Raw genomic sequence first — 18,791 nt, 5'->3', positions numbered from 1 at the left:
CTTGGCTCATCTATTTAATCTGAAGTCCCCGAGGCTGACTTTGAAGAACTTGAGGCTGAGGGAAGGGGAAGGTCAGCACCTACATCCCCGTTCCCCGGCAACTCCTATAGGTATTCACCAGCCGCAAGCGCAGAGTAGCAAGAGAAGGAGTCGAGAAAACACCAGGTAAGTTTAATAGATCCATTTATCTAATACTGGGAGAAATGAAGACTGTACGTGAATTCCTAAAGGAAAAGCTCTTCTTGTCTCAGGTGTAGACCAGCTTAATGTAAGCTACTTTGTGTTAGTTACAAAGAAAGCTGGAAGTGTTTACTATTACATGGGGAAAAAAGGACTTAAATAACAGAAGAAAAAATTATGAAAAGTATTTCCAAAAACAAAAAGTGGGAAATCTCATGTCTCACAGATTCATAATGGATTTATTTCAAACTTTTCCAATAGCAAATCAAAACTTGGGAAGTTGCATGTTGTGAAATCAAGTTTGTTTTTACTGCGGCCTCTGTTTTTAATCTGTTGCTTTTGCCTCATGTGTTGTGTAGTAGTAGTTGAAAACTGTTTTAGACTTACTTCTCTATGGCAAGGTGACTGAAGTGACATCCAGACAGGAGCTAGGGTGTGTTGACTGCAGAAAGGACTGAATTTGAGTGTTGCAAATGGAAACTCGTTTGTTATTTCTTTATATACACAGGAAGTCTGTCGCTTTCTTTTCACTTCTTAGTTTCAGACTGTTAGATTGCCAGCAAGAAACGAACTATTTGTGTTACAAACACAATAATTATCAAACCTATAAATAACAAGTAGCCATCATTCACTCTTGGCCCTCCTGCCAATTTACTGGACACCAGATTAAATCCTGGGGAATTAGACTTTATTCTATAAATATTTGGTTTTGTCTGAATCATGTGTCTCTAACTTGAATACTGATGTGAGCGAGTGGATGGGTTTTAGGCTGAAATGTATTTTGTGCATAACTGATTATGAGCATAGAACAAAAAATATTATATATTTAGGATGCATATTTCTTAAAGAGTAAAGGATTGTGTAGTTTGCTTTCAGCCAGGTGATACTCTGTATTCTATATGCAGCCAAGAAAATATACAACTAAAGCTCATTGTTTACTTCATCCCGGTGATGGGAGATGGGTACAAGTAGTGTCAATGTAAATAAAGTAAGGGACTGCATCCTCATCATTTGAGCATCTACACTCACCTCAAATGTTGTAGTGTAGGAAAGTACTGGCTTGTACACAAGCATAGATAGTTGTATAATATTGCTGTGTTCCTAGATACAACCAGAGCCATGTGTCAGTTACTGAGACAGGAGTCAATCACGTACTCTGGGGAGTAAATGGAAGTATCTCTATGCCACTGTGATAGGTGTAAATAGGAATACATGAAGACACTAGCCATTACTGCAAAACACTGGGCTGAAAGAGGAAAGTGTAGAAAGAGGCTCACCCACATGAAGCAATGTCTTTCTGATCCATTCCTTGTAATAACAGGCTTTTCCTTTTATAGGACAATAGCTTGCTGCTCAAAGAGAGTTTTTGAAGGGGTTAATAAGAAAGACACATAAAAAACCCCATAAAATGCACTATGTCCTTTTAGAGCATCTACAGCATCTATTTTGTAAAAACAGAAATAAAAAGAAAACATAATCATTGAGGATTTCTGGAAATTAAACATTAACCACAACAATATTCTAACCTTTTTGGCTGCAAACACCACAAATTTCAACCAAGCAGCGGTGTTGTGCAGAACTGCTTTAAATCATGAAATCACTCCCATAACCTTGTTTCATAGGCTGTTAAGTGGCCTAGAACAGGGGGACAATGATATGGTCTCCAAACAAGCTGAAACAGAAATTTCCAAGTCCTGCAAAAAATAGGGATAATTGATTCCCATTAGAACCAAAAGAGCCTTTGATGGCAACCTTGAGTGGCCACAGCTAGATCTGAGGTCCCAAGTTCTGCAGTAATCTGTGCAATAACGTTAAAAGGCATAAAGTTGGGAAAAAAAAACACCAAAACCAAAATCCAAACCAATCCTCCCCTCCCTCCCCCATATTTAGCCTTTAAAAGGTGGGGACTCAAAGCACTGAAGAGTGTATAAGGAAGGATTTTTACATGTATTACTCTGTCCTGCTTAGAAACCAGACAATTACAGATGCAAAATATTCTAGCAGGTTACACCTCACTCATGCAGAAACGTTGGAAGCTGGCTCTTTCTGACTGTGTCCATTGCAAACTAAGGAAAAGTGTTATTTTGGATGTGGCACAAGAAGAACAGTATTTGGTAGGTCAGTGTCCATAAGCCATAGGGGTAACTTTCAAGCAGATAGGATTTACTGTTTGTGTCCATGTCCTCTACTGTTACTTACATAGCCAGAGCTTTATGATTTGGGTCAAACACACCTCTGTGCTCTTCTGCACCTCAAAAATCATTAGGTCAAAATACAAAGAGAGTAATTATGGAGATAATGCAGATTAAGTGAGAGGTACAAATAAAACCATCCTCTCTCTCATCCATCTGTGAGTAGGGCCAGTGCCACATCCTCCCAAAGCGCTTCTCATTGAGTTCGGATTTAAAAGCAAGGTGGCAGTTCTCAAAAGCTCTGTAAGGCTGAGAGAGGCTGGAATACCCTAAGTAGGAGCCCACCCGTAAATCCCCAGTCTGGCATCATTCTGTCTACCTCGGGAAGCAGAGCTGTGAGGTGCTGCTCTTTCTCCTGAGTCACTATTGAATCAAAGCCTAACACAACATGGTGCTAACAACAGGATGCTGTTTATGTTCAAGACTAAAAGCTAAGTCTTGTCAAATTTATTACTAAAGACACTATGAAATTTTTACTAAGATTAGGGAAATAATTAACTCTTTTGCCATATTTCAAACATAAATTCAAGTCATGCCCTCACAATCACAGCCCACTGTGCTGCTGCTTCCCTAAATGGCTCCTCACCCCACACACATTCTTGGCTTTGTTGGTTCCTTCTAAATCAGTTAAGTACTGTACAACACGGCCCATTTTTGCAGCCCCCTTGTGCAACTAAGCCTCCTGGTCGTACATGAGGTACTACCAGGAGTATCTCCCACAACACTGAGAAAACTGAGAGCCCTCAATGTAAACTAACATGCTGTGCTCACTACCTTCCTGCAAACACCCTCTTCCAAGTGGCCTAGATGCCACTATTCTTCCTTCAAACCAATACTTAAAAGAGCCACATATTCCAAACAACTGCAATAGAATATATTATTCTCTATTTTAATTTGGGATGAAGGACCTTTAGGGTTGTCCACAGAACAACAACGTTGCTTTTTGCATCATATAAACAAAATAATAATACATAAGATTATTATATGTATCTTACCTAAACTCCCTAACATTTTCAAGTGAAACCTGCATTCTTTGTGCCCTGTTGAATGTTGCAGAGTATTGAAGGGAGCTGCTAAATGTGTGGTTAGTAAAGTGATCCCTGCAGAGCCTTTAGAAATCTCAACAGTGTTTTTCTGAGGCTTAGTAAATATATGTAAAATCTTTTTAAGATGTTTGGATGAGACAGGGCTCCTGCAATCCAGAGCATTATTATCTTTCTGTTGGTGAAGTGCTCAGAAATGAATGAAGCATATAGGGTGAGGTTCCATCAGAGTCATGTAATGAAGCTAAACATGCTGTCATTTTAACCCAATTTGTTTCCCTCTGTACTGCTGCCTCACCAGTTTGTTAGAGCCTCTCAAAGGAGCTCATCCAGTGTCAGCTTACAACTTCCACACCTAGCCCGTACTTTACTCCTGGAATGGGTAGGTATCCCTGCCCTGCAAACTCTTAACTGCTGGTTCAACAGACCTGCCAGGACAGGTCCCTGCAACATTCCCCTCTGTGGGCAAATGGTAGGATGCCAGAAATATTAGACAGGAACCTGTTCTCCCAGGAATGTAAGTAATTCATAGAAGGAAATAATTTACTATTTTCCCAGCTGGAATAATTAAACAGCTAGGCACTGTCCTCCCAAGCTGCAGAAAAGAAGAGCAAAGGAGAGGGGGGAAAAAAAGAGCTGGAATGTCCTTCAATATAAATTCTCTTCCAGACTAAACAACTTAATTCTGTAAAGCTTTCCTCATAAGCCACATTTTCTGGGCCTCTGAACATTCTCACTCCTCTCCTCCTCCAAGCTGGAGGTTCAAACTGCAGTGACCAAAACTGGACACAAACCTTCAGCTGATGCTTTTCCTAGAGCACGAGGAGTTACTTCACAAGTCCCACTGGATATATTTCTTTAAGCACCTTGTACCTGCTAGCACGTCTGCCTTTTACATTATGGCATGATGTGGCTGATGTAGCTCAGCTTGTAACCCATTAAAACCTCTACACCTTTTTATACAGTCACTTATTCTCATTCACTATCTGCAGGGTTTATTATTCCTGACAAGATGTTGAACTCAGTTATCACTGAACTGCGTTTTACTTTCTCCACATCATTTTTCCTGACTCCTTTTGAATATTAATCCTCTCCTCTAAATCCATATGCAAAGCCTTCCATCTTCATGTTGTCTCCAAATGTGATTAGTGTTCCTCTCTAGTCTATCATGCAAGTCATTAATGAAAATCCCAAGTAGTAACAGGCTCTCCAAGAAATCCACTCAAAATACCCCTTCATTCTGACAACAAACAGCCAGCAGGGACTCTTAATACTCTGTTCCATCCACCTTTACCTCCTCTCTGGTAGAATTTTACCTAAAACGCATGTTCTTAGTTTGCTCATGAGAACATCATGGGAGGCAGTGTAGAAGCCTCACTAAGGTCAAGCTGTATTACCTGTAGACCTCCTCTTCTGGCAAGGCCAGTCTGCAGGGAAACTACGCTGGTGTGACAATTGCTTAATAAGTTCATAAAGGTTTTTACTTTTGTCTTTTTTTCCTTACTTTGGTGTTTTGGTGTTTGTTCAATTTTGGACTTTTCTGGGAATTCAAGTTAAATCTGCCGTCTGTAATTCCCTCACTTGCTAGTTTCCAGACAGGCACTGTATTTACCTCCTTTCAGTGCTGTACAGGGCACTCACACTCAGCGCATTCTCAAAGACCTGCAGCTCTGCAGTAATTTCAGCTGATTCTCCAAATTCACTTGGATGAAATTAATTGGGGCGACTGAACCTGAAGACGGCAAAAGGCCTCGGCCCTGTCCTCTGGGAGGGGAGAACACCTGTAGCCTTCAGTGTATGAGATCAGAGGCAAACAGCATTAATATCCCAGGATTTCTCATCCTCTGACTTGGCATTGCCCCGTTAGTTTTCCATTGGGCTTTAAGGTCAGTAATTAATGGATGCCCTACTTTTCCAAGAAGGAATAGATTTGGGATGGTTTGTTTTCTTTTTCTTTGAAATGCAGAGTGTCTAGAGAGCACCTGCTCCACCACATGGGGCTGGGGTCAGCTTTGTGCTATCTGAATTCTGGTTTGGTAACACCCAAGAGATCCTATTGTCTAACATCTTTTATATGAACCTTTCAAAGCACTGAAAAATTACATAGTAGGACCAGCATTTTCAAGATTAGCCATTAATGCAAGGTGCTGTTTGGGATAGTCTGCACACCGCCTTCTCAGGAGTTGAGCAATAGTCCCACTTATTTAAATCTATGGAAATTTACCGTCCATAAGTATATATCAGTTCAGTGCACAGCTTAAAATACCTGTACTCAGATGGAAAAACTCTTTGCATCACATTTCCATTCCGTGCTTAAGACTCACTAGAAATCTAGTAAAGGCTTCCTGGATTTCTGTCCATCTTCACATAGATGAGTTCCCTGCAGCCTAATTTCACATGCATTGGCTTGCAGGAGCTTTCCGCAGTCAAACTGAACAGCTAAAAATCAAATGGAACACAGCATAACTCAGTCACTTGTTCTTTTTTCCTCTCTGACTCTATAAACAGGAAAAACCAAGGCAGATGTATCGATACACCTGTGTGCTGTGTACAATGGCTCAAAAGGAGTTCAAAGGGGGCTGCAAATTTTGGCTCAAAGTGATGATTTTCCTTATTGTTGAAAGCCTCCACAGCAAAAACAATTTTAAAGAATATATTCAATTAAAACAGGAAAAGGTCAGGTTTAGAAGATTTTCCCACATATAGAGACACATATATAGATTTAAGATGACAAACTAAAATTTAAGAGAGAAGGGAAATGTAGAAACTGGAAATAGCATACACTGAAACTGAAGGTAGAATGTACCAGGAGTGAACTCCTTGAATTGAACAGTGTGGATAATCAAATCTTATCACCATGGAATTCTGAAAACAAGCAGGAGGGATTTTATAATACCTGCTTATGGGTTTTAGACACCAAGAATCAAGTTTCCACCTTTATTTTTCATACCAATAGAAAAATATGTATTCTTGACAAAACTGTGTTAAAAAAGTGATTTTTGTGTACTCCCTGTTCCAGCAGCACTGAGCTTCTCAAAAACTGTAAGACAGGTCAAGAATTACAAAAAGAAAAGTGAGAACTGGCAGTATTTAACTTGGATAGGGAGAAGGAAAGGAATAGTTGACAGAAAACAAAATCAAGAGCCCATAAGAAGAATTCCTTTGCCCTAGTTTAGCAAGTCAGATTTGACAGTGCGTTCATTAGTGATGCTTAATGTTTAAACAAGCATGCATGGGTTTTGTAACAGACACAGGGCCTGATTTCCCTGACAGAAGAGCTAGGCATGTGCTTTTCATTTCATTTTCCTGCTGATACTCTTCACTTCAATCTAGCTGACCTGGCATTGAGCAGGCGAGTTGGACTAGATGAGCTCCTGAGGTCCCTTCCAGCCTCAGCTTTCCTGTGACTCTGAATCTTTCCAATGGTATTCCTGATGGTATATAGATCTTGTTATGGATTGGAAACAATAGCTGTGAAAACCAGGCACCTCATAGCTCTGCTCTACTCCCAGCCACAGAGCAAAATGGCCTTTGACCATAGCATGAGATCTGCTGTAGGAAGCTACTGTCACCACAAAACAAGCTGACAAAGACAGCAAAGTATGAGGTTGGTTCCAGCAGCTGAGTGGCCTCTTCACCAGCAGAGAGTAATGAAAGCTGACAAAAGCTTCTCATAGAGAAATTCACTTTACATAGCCTCAGATACAACTAATCCCAAACACAAATCTTCTCTTCGACTACAAAACGCTTTGCTGACAGCTACCATAATATAAAATCCTGTTTTCCAAAGGAAAACATATTAAATCAGAGGGAATAACTATAGGAATGCAGAAAAGTTTAAAATTAAACATGTTCTTTAATTTCATGACTTTTCTTCATGAATAAGCATCTAAAAAGTCTCCAAACAACACGCTATTTGCTCAGGACCCTGCTTTTCCTTGCTGACATCTTTATTTTGCTCTACTGCATGTGTAACACTATGTTCTGGTTTTACATTCCAGTCTGTAGTCCCCCAAATAACATAATATCATAAAAGTAGTCCTACACCCATTTAGTCAATCTGAAAAAGCTCAAGCACTAGAAAGAGTGAAAAACTGTATGACACAGAGATCTTTACAAGGAAGTAAAATGTTGAGCTGTTGCTGCTATTGATGTTGATACAGATTTGGGGGATTATAAAACATAAATACCTTTTAATATCTCAATTTGTTTTTTTCTCCTGGAATTCCTATTAGTAGCTCCAGAGTTAGCAATAGTATGAAACTGTACTTCCAGTCCCTTCATGAATATTCTTTATCAGGTGTGTGTTGGAAACAAACACCTATAAAAAGTTTAATTTGCATTATTTTTTATGCATAAGAAAACAGAATGGCTTTTGCAATAGGCTTAGTTTTACATCTCTTTCTTTAATGTGGTAATCCCCTTAGTTCAGTTCATTATGTTCTATGTATCACTGAAATTTAATACTTTAAGAGAAGAAATGAGCATAGTTTCAAGCTCTTTATAGCTGGTTGCTCCCAAAACTGTAAGATTCCATTTCAGTAAAGGAGTTAATTTTTTACACTAAGGAGAGACTGGACAAAATCCCTGTTAGAAGGGGCACAAGTCTCTCAGGAAGAATCTCCTGTATTTCATAAGCTGCATGATGATACATATATGTCAAATGCAACATGAGTATACGGGGAAATGCAGGACTTAGATAATTCCTGTCTAATTTCAGCCTTTTTCTCATTTCTAATTTTCACCTATTAAGGATTTTGAAAGAGCATCAAGGATGTGTATTTAATTCACTACACTTGCTTAAGTGATGCTTCCTCCATGAAACAGAGACTGTTTATTCAGACTGTTTATTGCAAAACTGTTTCTGTACACGCTGGTTTTGGATGGCTGCAGTTTCTGTGAAATTCCAGACCTTTATTTCAAGGGTGGTTTTGCCTCGTGTTTTGTGATGAAAGAAATCTCTATTTTCTAAAGTCATTGTGGTCTTCCTATAAGCAAGAGATGGGGAAGGCTACTTATTGTGCACTAAAACTTCATTTCTCCTAAAAAAACTGTGACCTTCACATTTTCTAATTTTTGTGATTTACTTAATCTAGCTTAAATTATTCTTTTTAATATTTTCCCAGAAGATATTTTAACTAGCCATAATTTGGGACAGAAAGAATTAAAAACCTATCACGGACTGTAGCAACAGGACAAGGGGGAATGGGTTTAAACTAACCCAGGGGATGTTCAGGTTAGAGCTAAGACAGAAGCTCTTCCCTGTGAGGGTGCTGAGGCGCTGGCACCGGATGCCCAGAGAAGCTGCGGCTGCCCCATCCCTGGCAGTGCTCAAGGCCAGGTTGGACACAGGGGCTTGGAGCAAGCTGCTCTAGTGGAAGGGGTCCCTGCCCGTGGCAGGGGTTGGAGCTGGATGAGCTTTAAGGTCCCTTCCAACCCAAACCATTCTATGATTTTATGATTCTATTTGTTGCCTCACTTATCAGTGTAACAGACACACCCTGAAGGGATCAACTCAAGAGATGGACACACAAAAGAGCATGTGGATTTTGTTAAGTAACAGTGGAAAGCAGAGGCACTATTTTGAATACATACATAGCTCTTGAAGGAGACTCTCTGTTACTTCAGATACTCATTTAAAAGTCAAAATACTTAAGCATGGGAAAGGCCACTCTCATGGTCTCCATTTCTTACTCTATTGATTGAGCACTTTGGAGATTTAAGATGGACAATGAAGCACCTCAAGAGGGGAATGCAGGTCAGATTTGTGCATTTTCTTCTCAGTGGCTTTGCTGAGCACAGGGATTATAAATTCCTTAGTTCTGCTCTCCTGTTCAGTCAGATAATGCCCAAATAAAGAAATCAATGTAAAAGCACCTCACACTGCACAAGGCAGATTAACCTGGCCGAAAAGTTCAGTTTAGTTGAACAACTTATATTATTTTGCATCATTTTAAGGCATGCTGTCTTGAACAATGTGCTTTTAAGCAACCAGGAATGTAGAAGTGGGGAAAGAAACTTGGCTTTGTCTTGCTCCTCTTAATTTTCACAAAGCTTGGAGGATTTTCCTAAAAGGGTTAAGATAGATGGAGAATTAGACAAAATGAACTTAAAAATCCAACGGGTATTGTGGAGGGCTTTTCTTTTATGGATGCTTTTACATCAGGAAGCAGTATTTATGAAACAGAAATAGACTCTAGGAATAAATTAGGCACTGGGAAAAGAGGTGGGTGTAGCAGAGGAGTGAGTACTTGGAAAGTGGGGAGGGTGAAGGGAAGAACAGGCATCGGTCACTTCACGATGAAGCAGAGAGAAGGTCAATTGGGTGAATGAACTTTGGTGCAACTTAAGTCTGTTGGATATGGCCAACAGTCACAGTTTTTAGAGGATCTTATGCTGTCTCATAATCACTGTAAATGGGGATGGGTTTATTTGTGTCTATTCTCTCACAACTTCCCTCATTTTCCTATCTTTTTTTTTTTTCCCTTGGGAACTTTCTTTGTACTTGTACTAAGAGGAGACTAAGTTTTCCAAGGCTTACAAAGAATGAACACAATCCTTCCTGGGAAGTTTAATGCCTTAATGCACAACTCCTCATTTTGTTCATCCTATTAAGTCTGATTTTCCTTCCCCATCCCTCCTTTATTTAGTCTTCCTAGTTTCAAGTTACTTGTATCTCATCTTGTTCTCAGCAGTTACTCCTTCCTAAAGGATTAGCATATTTGTATGTTACTCATTTTTTGCAAAACAATGTCAGACCATATTTTCCTATAAGCTTCTTTAATCTCCAAACTGTCCCTCATTTATTCTTCTGTCTGTCTGCCTCTTGCTCCTCCTGATATTCCAAAGACAGTGCTTTAAATTACAAAACTAACTTCTCAACTTGATGCTGGGATGTGAATGACTTTGTAATGTGGGGGCAGGGAGAGAAAAGGTTTAGCATAATCAGGTGTTTGCCTTTTTATTTCTTCACCTTGATTTTTTTTCTCTCTCCCTTCTCCATAACTGGAGTGTTTGTTCTGTAAGTAGACAGCTGTATCTCTATGTTACCTTTACACTGCAGAGAGTTTATGCCACTGGAACATGAGACATTGTCTGGGTTTGTCTTTAAAACAGTGTGCAATGCAACGCACATGATACCGAAACATCCATCCTGGGTGAAACCAAAGGCCCATCTAGCCCAGCATCCTATTTCCAGCAATGGACAAGACTAAACATGAGGGGAAAGCACAGAAACAGTAAACATAGTTTGCAAGTCACAGACCTCCCAAGTCAGATCTGGTGTTCATCTATTCAATAAGCCACAATGGATTTTCCTTTCTATGAACTTGCCCAGCCATCCCTTGAATCCATACAAAGCCGCTGTGATAGGGCCTTGCATAGCTCAGCTACACACTGTGTAAAGAACCAACTAATTTTGCTAGTTTTGCATCTCCTTCCTACCAGGCATTGGAGCTGTTGAGTTAGGAGTACACCTTCAGTGCCTGTTTACCCTCCCCATGCCACCTGGTATTTAATACATCTCTTCTATTCTTTCACCATCAATTTCTTTCAGGCCAAAGCCACTTACTTATTCCTCATATGGAAGCTGGATCAAACCTTTAACCAGACTTTCAGCCCTCTCCTCAACCTATCCTGTACAACTGTCTCCTTTTCAAGACAGGGAGAACCAGAATTGTGCACTGTTCAAGACAGCAACACACCACGGTCTTATACTGTGGAAGAAACTTTTTATCTGCTAGTTCTGGTTTTCCTTCTCATGTTTTTTTACTGTTCCTTCCCCTAATCTTTATCACAACTGCTCAGAATAACAGTATCATCTGCAAATTGTCAGCCCAATTTCCCCACATACCTGTTTGAAATACTCTAACATGCTAGTCAGCATTGACTGCTGCACATACAGAAACAACACTGAAGGTTTGGAGACAGAAAGGCTATTGCTGGGACTGGAGGGTAGGTTCCCTCCAAAGAAATACATATCATTCTCCATTACCTGTCCCTACATCCTTACTACTTTATATGCAACATTTTTCATGCATGCCTAGGAATAGGTGTCAGCAGAACACATCACTCCAAATCAGCAGGGCTTCTGTGAGGAGCTGAATTAGTTACGAGTTGCAGGTGAAAGACCTCTGATCTTAAAAAGCCCAGGTAGGAGCTTGAGTCTTTCTTTGGGTTTGTTTCTTTCTTTTCAAAGCTTTCCCCATAATCTAAATGCTTGAACCAGTGCTGCATTACCTCTGAGTGCATACTCACTGAGAGTCAGAGGTCGGTGTAAGTTACACTGCAGAACCCAGACTAAACGCATAAAACAAGTACGAACTGTACTTTGCACTGATTCAGTTTAATTCAATGTAAAACTAACAGAACCGTAACTTACAGCAGCTTTGCCTGCTGACATGAAGAACTCAGAATAGGAGATAACAGATGAAATTCCCCTGTTATACCGGTATTGTAGTTAGACATTTCCAAAGCAAGAACTCCAAGCACACTTCAGTTAAACAGCCCCTGAACTGTGTGTCTGCTCTCTCTGCTTAACACATCCCTGCTCAGTGAATCAGTCAAAGGTTTTTGTTGGTTTTTTTTTTGTTTTGTTTTAACATACTCAGCTTACGACTGTGCAAATAAGATTCCCAAATCCATTCCTCAGATCAAATAAAGGTAATTACAGAGCTTACTGTGGGCGATTCCCAGTGGGAGGGTGGGAGTGGCCACGGGTGGGGCTGCAAGGTGAATACTGTACATGCACAACAGAGAAAATGGGAATGTACCACACCCATCATAAAACATGCTGCCACAGCCAGCAACAGAAACCATTAGGGTGGATCATCATACACACCTTCTCATAAAGACAGAAAGATGGCATGAGATCCCAGGATGAACTCTCAAGTCACAGGGAGATGAGCATGACTCACTGAGAGAGAAAAGGAACTTAAATTATGAGACTGCTGAAGGATCTATGCCATTTGTCCCCCATGTTCCCCCTACACGATGTTCCCCAAAGAGGATGAGTAGGGTACACCCCATTGCATACAGCCCTTAAGCTATCAATAGGTAATTCGTGGGAACAGCTTACTATTAATCACGTGTATTACACCAGCACATAAGGAGCAAGGGACCGGGCCACAAGACGTTACATGCTGGGTACAGAGTAGCTGACAGTTCCTGACCCATGCTGTGTGTTACAGTGGTTCTTGCATTTACTGAAACGTCAACCAATGTCATCTCTTTAAACCCAGCTGACATCTCCTTTTCAATTAAAAACTAATGAATTCTAGAAAAAGAGATCTCACAGAAAATGCTGTTGATAGCCCATGGTCTGTTGTGTCAACCAGGAACTAGGATAGTTATAGTAGAAGGGAAAGGGATATGTTGGAATGTATCAGAAGAACTAACAATGCAATAGAAGAAAGTAAAGTGACGTGGACTGTCATTGCAGGGAGAGGGAATGAAAGAGGTAAAGGAATACTCAGCAGGTGACACCCTACACAGTAATAGCAGAAAGGGACACTGAATAGAAAAAAAAGGTGGTGCAAAAGAGGGCGATTATAAAAGGTAAGAATGAAGCACAGATGCAGGGACAGTGAGGGATACCTGGAGAAAAGCAAAGGGATAATTCCCAAGCATATTCTCCTTGCTTCCAGCATCTGCAGTTCACGATTTTTGATCCAAAGAAGGCATCTAACTACCATCCAACTTAATGGCTAGCTGCTTTCTCTTTGCTTCTTCCTCTGACTTTTCCATGTCCCATGACTGCAGTGACCCCTGCTATATGTGTTGCATCTAAATATCACCACTCCCCAGACCCACTGCAGAGTAAAACTTGCTCTGAATTCAGCCCAAAGAATTCAGTTACACACTTGCTACAATCAGCCTATGAACACGCTACGCCGTTATCTCCTGTGCTGGTTTGACCTGCCAACCAAGTTGGTTATTCATGAAAGAATCACAGAGTTTCTGTATCATATTAACTACTTCAACCCTTGGAACTGTGTCTGACTTCATGCTTAGATGTCTAGTATAAAGCAATGAAATTTCATACTCCTCATTCAGGAAACAGAGCAATCATTCATCCAGAAAACAGGACAGGGTATGCAAAGGGTTTGGAAAATACCATCAGAGTTGCTGGGCTGGTAGGGAGAGGTAACAGCTTGTCTTATTAGGTTAACTGGTGTAGTTGGAAAACGTATTCATGTTTATTATGAAGAGGGAAAAATCCAAATGCGAAACTCACCCTCTTAGCTAAGTCTTTCCACACTTGGTTTCTGTCCTCCCTTTCTGCTGACTTCATTATATACCTGTGAGGGGCTTCTCTCCATCAAGAACTTGCCAAGTGATGGGGCTGCTCAGTCTACAAGAAATAGTGTTATCTCAGCCGTACTGCATGAATTCCTGCCACATTTTCTACTTGTGCATAAACGAATACTTTAGCATTAGAGATAAAATAGATGCCCAAAATCCATAGGATATGCTAAGGAGCAATCCTGGGACCTTCTTTTCTGTGTTTTGAGTGAATTGCTGTATACTTGGGGAATATCTGCTGTGTAAACACTGTGGCGTGTCTACATCTTGAATGCTACATGTTGTTTTGGTCCCAGAAGGGTGTTAGCAGAAGTTGTTCAAGGGAGGGCTGCAGGTATAACCAAAAGCTTCAGAATGGGGATTTACTAAGGAAGTTTCAGCCTGGAAAAGAGGAAAATGGAGCATGGATGTAATAAATCACAGTCTTCTGCAAGGACTTTTTGAAGGTTGTTTATACAGAGAGCTGTAGTATTTTATAAGTGTGTTCCTAGAGCAGATTAAAAACCTGCTGCAAACACCCCACTCTTCTCTCCACCTACCAGGAAGCTCCTCACCACTCCTGCTTCAGAGCACATCTGGACACAGTGGCAATTACCCTAAGTCTCTCTAGAGCACACAGTGGTATTCAGCCTTGCCTACAGGTAGCTGTTGATGAAAAAATAAACCCTGATAATTCAGGAATGATCTCATAAAAAATGGCATCCTTCTCTTAGGTGAATTCACCTTCATGTAGGTGACCTGAAATTTGGTAGACTTCTTAATGGCCTGTGACATTGCAGACTGCTTCACTGTCTATCACTCTTCAGGTTCTCAGAGAACTGCTAGATCCAAGCTGCTTCCTCATCATTTTCCCATTTGTCATTACATCTTCTGCTATTTCATAATGCCACCATGTTTCTAGTACCCACTTCCCTTCAGTAATATTTGTGTTAGCAATTTTAATTTACTACTACATGTGGATATCATTAATTTATTTACTTTCTCTCAAATCTCTAATGAAAATAATAAATTACATTAGACTTAATGTTAAACTCTAACATCTCCCACTAGACAAACCTGCTCAGTTTAGACTTAGCAAATAAAGTTCATCATTATTCTAGACAAGTGTCAGTTCATGTAACAAGCCTCAAACCCAAACCCACATGGGATTATTCCACAACCAGACCTACTTGAGTAGAATCCACACTTCTATGGAGTTCTGAAAACCAGCTACAAACACATAAACTCACGCACTGTTGTAACATTCAGGCTGTTTATAACACTCTCAGAGTCACTATTCCATAGGAATTGATTCACATGGAGAGACGTAACATCATGCAAGCTGTAAAGAGCTGTGGCCAAATGCTTCTTCCTCTCCAACAGTTACTAAGAGCAAACACATCCCATGTAATATGATGTAGAAAGGGTTTCATGGTTGCAAACTTTCTTCACCCATAGTTGAAATTATCACTGCTCTTGCCCTGATGAATTAAGCTTGTTTCCCACATGCTCCTACTAAATATGAAGAAGTCATTTCCAGAGATAGCTGAATGTGGGCAGTAACCACTACCTACCCATGACAGGATTGAGCTCAGAGCCCTTGAGTAAGAAAGCAAAAATAGCATAGTTAGACTCCCAAACAGGTCTAAATTCAGAAGAGCAGAAAATACCACCCTTAGAAGCTCTATAACATCTATTCAAGTATGCTATAATCAAGGTCCAATACATACTATTAAGAGAAGCACAAAGCAGTAAGAAATTGGAACCAGAGTTTAGTGCTGTGCAGATTGAAATCCTGCTCCTGGAGATGCTTTCTAAAAATAGGGTAAGCCTTACTGACAAGAATGTTAGCGATCAACAAAGCCATCACCAACCACAACCCAGCATAGTGCTTGGTGTCAATATGTCATCAATAAGCTTAGAAAAGTCTTGAATTTATTGTAAACCACAAAAACTTCTGATTCTCATTGACAAATTCCTTTTCTTCTGGAAGTTTCCCATATGAATTATTACATGTAGAAATATTCCTGTCTCCATGGCAAGTGTTAGGCACAAGATTTTGGTCATTTCTACAATATTTGGAACTTGACATCATGCAGGGACAGATTTTTAACTATAGACTGGCTTCTCTGACTCCTTTCTCACAAAAGAGTACGGAAAAAAAAAGTCCCAAATAGTTACTTCTTTCTTACAATGAAAAACATTGGCATGATGAGGAGAGGAAAAAAAGATGATTTAGTGTTTTGGGGAGGGGGCAGAGAAGAGAGTAGATCACAGAAGCCAGTGTCAAGCAAGGATCAGTGAGCTGCCTAAGGCATGCACACAGAATGAATTATGAATTGGGGAACATCCAAACACACCTTCCTCTCATGAAAACTGATCTCAGCCCCAAGGGATGGAGAGGGCATTTACAGTAACATGCAGCGTTGAGTGCAGTTGGGATTGCTGAGGCCGAGCTTTGATGAAGTGTATCACCAGCAAAATAGCCAGAAAAGACACAAACCCCAGAATTGTTTAAGCTATGGATTGCTGCCACAGGACTTCAGTCATGCAGAGCTAATAGATCAGCTGCTGCTATCTTGCTTATCCAAACGCTCAGCTGAGGTTACAGTTTCTCACTCTTTTCTTCTTGGAAGATAGTTATCACATCACCGGAGCCCGGGATTGTCACGCAACATTTACAGAAGTCAAAATGACATAAGCTAAGGAGAAATGGTTCCAGCTACATCTGGGATAATCAGACACCTTTTTCCAAATCAAAGCATCATTGTTTTTTTTAACACGTCCTCCAGCTTGACAACCCACAATTTCCTTAAGCTCTCTGTCTCCCAGGAACACTTTATTGTAAATGATTTCATGTAATCCCGATTACTGACAACCTCTACTGACTGTAATCTCTTGTCTTAAGGAGGATTTGCCAGTAAGTGGTCTGATTTCTCATTGTTAAATTCTCTATTAAGAATGCAAAGTGGTTTTGTTGTTTGGGGGTTTTGGTATATATTCTTTCGACAATTAAAGTTAGTGTCACAAAGGGACATTTTAAAAACAAGAAAATGAGATTTAAAGAACTGGAACAGCAAAGGGGTTTCAGTATGTTAATTTGGCAGTTTCTACTTATCTGTATTCACAGCCAGTCGTGATACATACCAGTGCAAGTGAGGCTGCAAATGGCTTTTGGAGGGAGCAGTTTGGACTCCAAGAAAAACTAGGATGTCAGATGTATGCGACCAGAGGTTTTTCTCTCACAGCAAGACGTATCCATAGCATGCCAGCTCCAGGATAAGGATAACTCGGAGAGGCAGCTGTTCCTGAGCTGCTGAAGAATGGTGCTGATCTTAATGTGTAAACTGAAAACAGCACTGTGGTAGTAGGCCTGGGATTCTTCCCCCACGGGAGATCCATCTGAAATGGATTCCTGACAAAGGCATTAAGTAACCACCACTGAATGCAGACAATCATCTTGACATTGTTTTAGTACAAGGCTGTCTCTCCTTTAATATTCAGTAAAGCACTTTCACTATGCAGGGAGGATTTTTATCGTTTTAAACCAGCAGTAAAACACCTCATTTCTCATCAGCCTCCTTGAGAGCAAAATTAAACTCATAAACAAAAGTTTTGGAGGGGAGACACAATAATAATTTGCTTTTCCTGGTTGTTTAGTATTGGCTGCCCAAATAACCATGATATATTCACTTTGTTTTCAGAGAGGAAGTGTGGTTGCCTTCAGTAAGCAGAGCCAGAGCTTTCTAACCTGTTGAATTAGCTCTTTATAGATAATGCTTCTTTTTACCTTGCTCTATCACAGATACTAATGGTAAACACAATGAGAAGAGAAAAGCTTCAGGCATTATCTAAAATCCAGAGCTTTTAGACTTACCTATTTTGTTATTTTCATTAATCTTTCTTGAAGCTCCTCCTTTTTCTTTACTTGTGACCATTTGTCAAATGTCTCTTGCAATGCAAAAGCCATTGGACAAGGATCCTAACTTACAAAAGCTTTTCATAAAATTCTAATGTATAAGACCACAAACTGGGAAGCTAGGTTGAAAAATTACAGTGTAAAAGAGAAGTCAGACACAGCTTTGTATAACCTGAAGATAAGTGGGAAACCAGCAGTAAGAGGGCACAGTGTGGAACACTTACAAATATACACACATATATTTCCTACTTGTCAGTTTTCCCACCTGCTTCTTTCCAGGTGAGAGTCAGTAGGAAGTCTATCTCCTCATCAGCCTCAAGAAAAGAGTCTGCACCTAAGAAATCTCTGAACTTTATCTAACATCATTTTTTCCTGATATACTACTATAGGTCTCATACTTGATTTCCAAGGCCCATTGTGCTTTATCCCCTCAGGCAGTGCAGTCTTACTCATCATAAATATAGAGTTACCTTTGAACTATAAAGACAAAAAGGTTTTCCACATTTCTAGGTGATACATCTTTGTTAATCAAACCTAATAAAGCCCTTAGTTATTTACCTAACAGCCATTTAAACACGTGGCAAAGACCTTGCAAATTAACTCTTGAAGTGTTTTTTTCCCCCCTACTTGTACAAATCTAAGTATGAACATAAGAAATCTTGACATAGGCACAAACTTGGTGCAGCATTATATGTGTGACATAAGAGGGTGTATGGTTCCAGTGCACAAGGACTGGGAAAACCCATGGTAGAAAACAAAATCCAAGAAGATTAAATGTGTTCCTCTTAATCCAAAGAGCACCATCAGATATGTCTCGTATATCCAAAGATCAAAGATTGGGAACTTGAGAGGAGATCCACCTAACAAAAACAGGTATGGAATGATGGAGTTATTTACATCTCTCAGATACATTTAATAATGCAAAATAGAATGAAAAGGCTGAAGGGATTGGTACTAATGAAAAAGCAAAATGAAACCATCAGTCTGAGTAATCCTACCAAAACCCTCTTCATTTGGTATAGTCCCATGGAAAGCAACAGGGGTGCATCTATATTCTCTCAATAAAGTAATATTGTTCAATTTGCATAACACCAAGGTGATACATTTTCATTCACTTATGAACTTACAGAAAACAAAGAAACGACTTATTTTATAAAAATCATGTGGCAAATCCAT

Source organism: Pezoporus occidentalis, unplaced genomic scaffold (genome assembly GCF_034315485.1).
Source record: "Pezoporus occidentalis ecotype Australia unplaced genomic scaffold, CSIRO_AGI_Poc_V1 ctg343, whole genome shotgun sequence".
Taxonomy (NCBI): Eukaryota; Metazoa; Chordata; class Aves; order Psittaciformes; family Psittacidae; genus Pezoporus; species Pezoporus occidentalis.
Note: the sequence above shows the minus strand (reverse complement) of the source record.